This window comes from Pinus tabuliformis, chromosome 3_1 (genome assembly GCF_031772625.1).
Source record: "Pinus tabuliformis cultivar Carrire ecotype Pingquan chromosome 3_1, CPIR1, whole genome shotgun sequence".
NCBI classification, from domain to species: domain Eukaryota; kingdom Viridiplantae; phylum Streptophyta; class Pinopsida; order Pinales; family Pinaceae; genus Pinus; species Pinus tabuliformis.
In genome coordinates, this window is record NC_142301.1 from 854,615 (window position 1) to 861,252 (window position 6,638).

The following is a 6,638-nucleotide window of genomic DNA, read 5'->3' on the forward strand; positions in this document are numbered from 1 at the left end:
CCACTATCTTCCAAAACTTAATTATTTTGCTTCTTAAACTAATCACCCCCTCATTTATTTTGTCAGTAAAAGTTAAACCCCTTTTCGGGTTCTTTCATGGCCTTTACCTAATTTTTTAAGCCGTCAATTTGATAGGCAACTTTCAAATTTACTTGTATCGATATATACATATACATCTACATATATAAAAAAAATTTCAAATAAAATTATAGAAAACAAAAGAAGTTAGTGATTTTATTGTTTGAGACTCCAAGATAAATATCACACTATGCAAGACCTACAATACTAAGATTTTAAGATGAGACTTCAAAATAAACATAGACTCATCTATAATGGATCTTTGGGTTTACTAGAAGCTCATCTTTGTCTTGAATCACAATATGTAATCCCACACGATACAATTTAAGTATAAATTATAAACATTGAAACGTAAAATATTTTTTCATTGGTGAAAGATAACGCCTCCTATTCATGCCTCCCTCAACTTTATTATTATTATTAATAATAACAACATATTAGAAAAAACACATACATATTATTTAAAAAGATAAAAATTGTAAACCACAATTAGCCTAAATATGAATTTGAATGATTTTAAATAGATTTTAAAGTATTTACTCAAATTATATAAACTATACAACTGTTTCTGACTTAACCATAGCAAAATTTTAATAAAATTGTTCGAAAAATATAACATAAAATGTTAAAATACGGTTAGGCTTTTGTCTTGTTGCTTTCCTTAAAAAAAAGAAATGACGAAGTCGTAAAATTTAGAATCCAACCCACAACTGACAAAAGAAACAAAGCGACAAGGTGACATGAAAGGCCTGTGGGGTAATGGAGCTAAAGTTCAGAGAATTTTGCGGCGTAACAGGAAAATGGTCTACTGCTTTGGATAATCATTAGGCATAAAGAGTGCAAATAGAAATGAATAAGTCTATGTTGGAAAGTAGATTCTACATGCAAGATGCAATGGTACTTATTAGCCACTAGGAAAGAAAGCTTGGTGCATGTGGAATATGTGGCTTATTCCAGTACTTCCATTCATCCTCTCCTCTAGCATGAAAGAGTAACAGCGTATATGACAAATGACCGGTGATGCACCCACTTAATCTCCGAATATAATATTGACGTCTACTTTGAGTAACAAAAGTAAATATGGATTTGAAAAGTGAGGAAACAAAGCAGGGAATCCCTTTAGCCGAGAATAATAAAAAAATAAAATTTGATAATTGATATTACTTGGATGCTTAATGTTGGGAAAAGATTAGTAGTTTTTATAGTACTATTTTTCCAAGTCACTAGAAATTGAGAGATGTGCAATCAATATTTAAACAAAAATATATAACATTAAGTGCAAATATCTTTTAATTTATGTCCAAGTTTTCCCAAAATATTGACTAGGCCCACAACTGTTCATAAATAGTTTTTTAAATATCAAGAGTACAAAACATTTTTTCCTAGGTAAAAGACAAATAAAACTACAAATCCTTCCAAAATGGTCTATTCCAGAAATACAAAGTATTCATCACTTCAACCCTCACTGAACTGAACTGAAGCTATGTATCCCAAATGCACATTCGTGCCTATGCATATAAAAGGTTGATGTGTGTTAGTCATAATTGTTGTGTTATTCAACAATTCAATCATTGTGTTTAATAAATGACACCCAAGCCATTAAATTTCCCATTAAAACAACGCAAATCACATAGATCAACCATAACAAATTCCTAACCATTGGATCACATCCAAATCAATCCAGATCACACATTCAAATTTGAGAGATTTAATCATGTCAATCCTTACTACCAATCAATTCAAGTGCAAAAAACTATAAAGAAAGTTCAACCCTTGTTTAGCTTGCATTTTTTGCATTCATATTATTCACCAACCTTGGAGACATACCATCACAAAAGATTTCACAGTATATTTAGGTTATTTATTTCAGTTTTTACAGAGTTTAATTACAGTTTTGTTTTCATTTTCTCATAGTAGCGGATCTTTGTCCAAACATACTGCTAACATTTGTTCAGGCCTCAACATACCTTAAAATTGATGTGGAAGGTTTAGTGAAGATGTGATCAACTTGTATATCAGTAGGAAAATTAACCAAGAATGAATGACTACTATCAACAACTGAATCATAAATTTCACTTAAAATTTTAGACCTCAACATATTGTTAACATTTATTCAGACCTCATGTGAGCAACTTGTAGTTCAGTAGGAAATTTAACCAAGCCAAATAATTATAGTTCAGTGGGATGACATGATGAATTTGAAACTCTATCATTAATTGTCCAATCCAAATAACTTCCTAACTATTAAGAATTGCATAACTAGATGAAAAACTCCTTGTGAGGATCAAATAGTAAAAATATATGTTTTCTTCCTCAAAATGTAAACTATAAGATGAGAATGACAATGATTGTACCATATAGGAGCGAACTCATATGAAGGTTGAGGAGCTTGTTTGAGACCAAACAATGAGCTTTGAAGTAAATAAATATTAGAAGAATCCTACTCTTAAACATGAGGCTTCTCCATGTAGATTTCGTCATGTATATTACCTTGTAGAAAGAGGTTCATAGCCTCAAACTTGTACATTTAAATAGCTTTGGAAGGCATCAGGAGACAACACAAGGAATATATAATTCATATTTACAATAGATGCAAAGGTTTTTAGGATAATTAACCCCTTCAATTTGTGAAAATATCTTTTCCACAAGACATGCCTTAAGTTTGTCAAAAAACTCATTTGCTACATTAGCCGGTTTGTAAACCCATTTACAATGAACCAAGTTTTATCCAAGATGAATGCTAGGAAAAACATCCTAGTGGGTGTTCATTTCAATTATTGTGTCTAGGAGAAAATTGGTAAAGGCAATAAAAAAGGCTTTGAAAAAGCACAGAGTCATTAATTAGGATTTTATTTATGAAAATGAAGGAAAATAGGAGAAAAGGGGGGTGGAAGGTCACAGGTTGCATGTGAGGAGGAAAATGAAGGAAAATAATGGAAAATTGAAGAAATTAGAGGCATCAATGATAAAAAGGATTATGAGGATCAACTCACAGTTTTTTGTCAGTTCAATTTTGGAATTAGTCTGAGAGAGGATAACAACACCAAGAGGAGAATGAAAGAAAGAAAGCAAAGGAAGGACAAGGAAGGCAAAGGAAAAGCAAGGATCAAGCAAGGAAAAGTTGGATTAAGAAGATTTAGGAAGAATATTGTAGGTATCACATTGCATGTGTGATTTCCTAGTTGGTTTTGACATGCATGTTATGTGCATGTTGGTATTTGGTGTTTGCTATCATTGGCATGGATTTTGCCAGTTTTCAACAGTGGATTTTAGCTTAACCTTGCCATTTCTGGATAGTCGTGATGTGATGGGACTTTTCTTGGTTTGAACTTTAGATTGCCATAATATTTTAGATCGGGGTGAGGTGCTCTTAGGAAAATTCCCGAAGGCCTAGGAATCTCTTGAACAGTAATGGTGGCATACACAGTAAAGCCGGAGGGTGGAGATGGGAAAATTACTCAAGGTATTGGAGAAGAAATTTTGAGGCATCTAAGTTCAATTTGGTTCTGTGATATCGACAACGGTTTAGGTGAGGTCACGATATGATGAGGGTGGAGGTGGTTTAACCTCTAGATTCGTTTGGTTGTTTATGGATTGGTTTATCCCATGAGATCCCATATTCATGCTTGGAATTTGGCACAAGGGTGATTGGTTGAAAGAAAGATTTGGTTCAACCAATCTATGGTCGGGTGGTATGTGGAAGTCCCAAACCTGGTTGGCTTTTTCCTATGTTTAATAAGAGCTAAGTTTCCCTTTCTTTTGATGATTATATGTACTTTTTATTATGTGGATTTGATGGTTGATCTCTCATTGTCATTTATCTGGTTATATGTTGTTTATAAGCATGGTTATTTGGTAGTTCTTAGTCATGGCTCTCTCCATGTTTTTATTTGTAATTGAATGAATAATGATTGTAAGACATAATTGATTTTATGAAAACTAATCTGAGAAGATAGTGATTCTTTTTTGTTAAACCTATAATATGTTTTCATGTCCTTATGTTCAAACTTACTCTCATGACCTATAGGTTGCATGTTCGTCATGTGTTTGACGGAATGAATGTCATGGTTTGGCTTGGTTAGTTAAATTCATTGATCAAATTTTATGTTAGTAGATTTGTTTTGGTGTCATTTATTGTCTCATAAGGTCTCATAAAGTTTTGGGCAGTGGTTTGGATACTAGCCCTGAAAAGGTGGCTTAAATATTGTGGTCTCTAACACATAACTGGATGAAAAAGATGACCATCTCTCCCTTGAAGGCATTCTGGGAGCAACTGGAGGGTTCCAGTCACATGCATGCCTTGTCATGTGAGCAATTGGGGGTTTAATTCATTGAAAGGATAGGTTAGCTCAAGGGTTGGGCACTTGCAGTAGTGGATTAGCTCTTGGGGGTCCTTTAACACTCGAGGAGGTTTGTAAGGTCTTGTTTTTTCGACTCCACTTCCTTAAGGTCATATAGGAGGTTGACCCATAGAGGTAAAAGGTACTGATACTAAAAATGGGTTGTAATGTGGTATGTGACCACCCACAAATGGGAAACCCTGAAAAGAAGTTGACCCACTTGCCATGGAAGTCATGGATGTGGAGGCAGCTGATTGAATACTTAACGAAACTGAAGGAATTGCGCTAGTCAGCATTCCGTAGGGGAAAAAAACCAGTGCTAGAGGTAAGAGGTTGGGTGCCCCCACTCGAATATGGAATGGAAGTAGAGACAAATATAACAGTGCTAAGAGTAACGAAAGGTATGGAAATTGTTTCTCTTGTTGGGATCGGTTTCCCCCAAGACCGAGTTTTGGGGCTAAAAGCCCATGTTTTGGGGTAGAAGGCCCAAATTTTGTAATAAATATGTAAAGTCTCCACATTTTGTGGTCACGGAGTGCAAAGAGGTCAGAGGGTTGTCTACCCTTGTTTTGTATCATGCCGATTGGAAATATTTACCCATGGTCCGCAGACCATGGGATTGTATAAAAAGGGAGTCTTAGAAGAGTCTAAGAGGAAAAAACATGAGGAAGGATTTTGGGTAAGAAGTTCTAAGTGTTCTCGAGTCTTAGCGAAGGTAGAGGCTCTGCAACTGAGTGCGCAGAGGCCTAGGGTAGAAGTCTGTAGCAGAGTGTGCGGACCCCTACAACTGTGTGTATAGGGCGGATAGAGTTTGTACTGAACTTGAGATACCAATAAAGAGAATTATTGTATAATCATTGTGTATTTTGTCTCTGTTTAATGCATCTAATTATATTATGTTACAATCTAGGTTTATATTATAATGCTTATTTGATGCGTGAATGTATTTGATTATATCTGCTAATTGAACGCAAGCAAGAGTAAAGGATTACGTGAAGGTAACTATAAATGCATGGTAGATTAGGTAACACTTAAGATAACTTGGGAACTTATATAGTAACTCAATCATAGAGGCGCATAAGTTCCCAGACCTTGGGTTAGGGTTGCGCGAAGATCAGTCGAGTACCTTCGCGGAGGTACTGAAGGACAGAAGAGAAGGGACCTCAATAAGCCCTAAAGACTTATCGATCTTCATGAAGGCAGGATTAGGAAGTATAGACCGACATCACAACCATCGCAGGGTGTGGAAAATTGGTTCCTACTCCCCCCCATACTGCTTCGAGTGAGACTTCGGTCCACGCACCGTAGGCTGATGTTGAAAGGGCCAGTAGTGTAGGGATTTGCTTGGCTGACTAACATTGAACTCGGGTCAGGGCCCATCAAGCCAACAAATGGTTCTGTTCCTAGCACCAGGATCTGCATGAGAGATGTGTGATGTCATATCATTGGAATCCAACTAAGAAAGACATTGAAACCTTGTTGGATAGAAATATCCACGAATTTGCGGCACAAGAAAATGAGAGCCCATGATTGATGAAAAAACAGTGGTTGGATAGGTACCTGTACATAGAAATACACGAAATATTCTTTTCTTCCTTCTTGGTTGAGTTATACAAGTGGATCACGAAGTTGGCAAATTATTAAGGAAGGTGGAGGCTTGATAAGTCAATTGTTTGGACACCGGAGCTAGTACGAAAGTTAGAAGCTTCTGAAGATATGATCACATCCGTTATTTACCATTGGATCGACTGTATCATAGGAGGATTTGTGACTGAGTTCGCGGTCGATACCTCTGTGAGTTACAATCAACTAGAGTTCCCCTTCTTCAAAGGACCGCGAGGTAAGTATTTAAAATAACTGAATACTTGGACTAATATGCTCTTGTGTGAACAACGGGTTATGCAGTTACCTTGATGTTTGAAGCTACGAGAAGCGGAAAACATTTCAGGGACCAAGGAAGAAAAGGTCCTGAGTATAGCCCACTGATCGGACCCCCTTTAAGTGATGATGAAGGGACATCGCAGATTTCTCTCATGAGCGCTAGTCAGTTGATGAGACGAGGGTTCCCGCAAATACCTACGCTGCCTCTGCCCTCATCACATCCATCCACACCACCTCCATCCTCGCCTCCACTGCTCCCCCCATCACCCACACCACTTCCACCTCCACTGTTCAATATGGAAAACTTGTAAAACTACTTATATTCAAGGGCATAGGGAA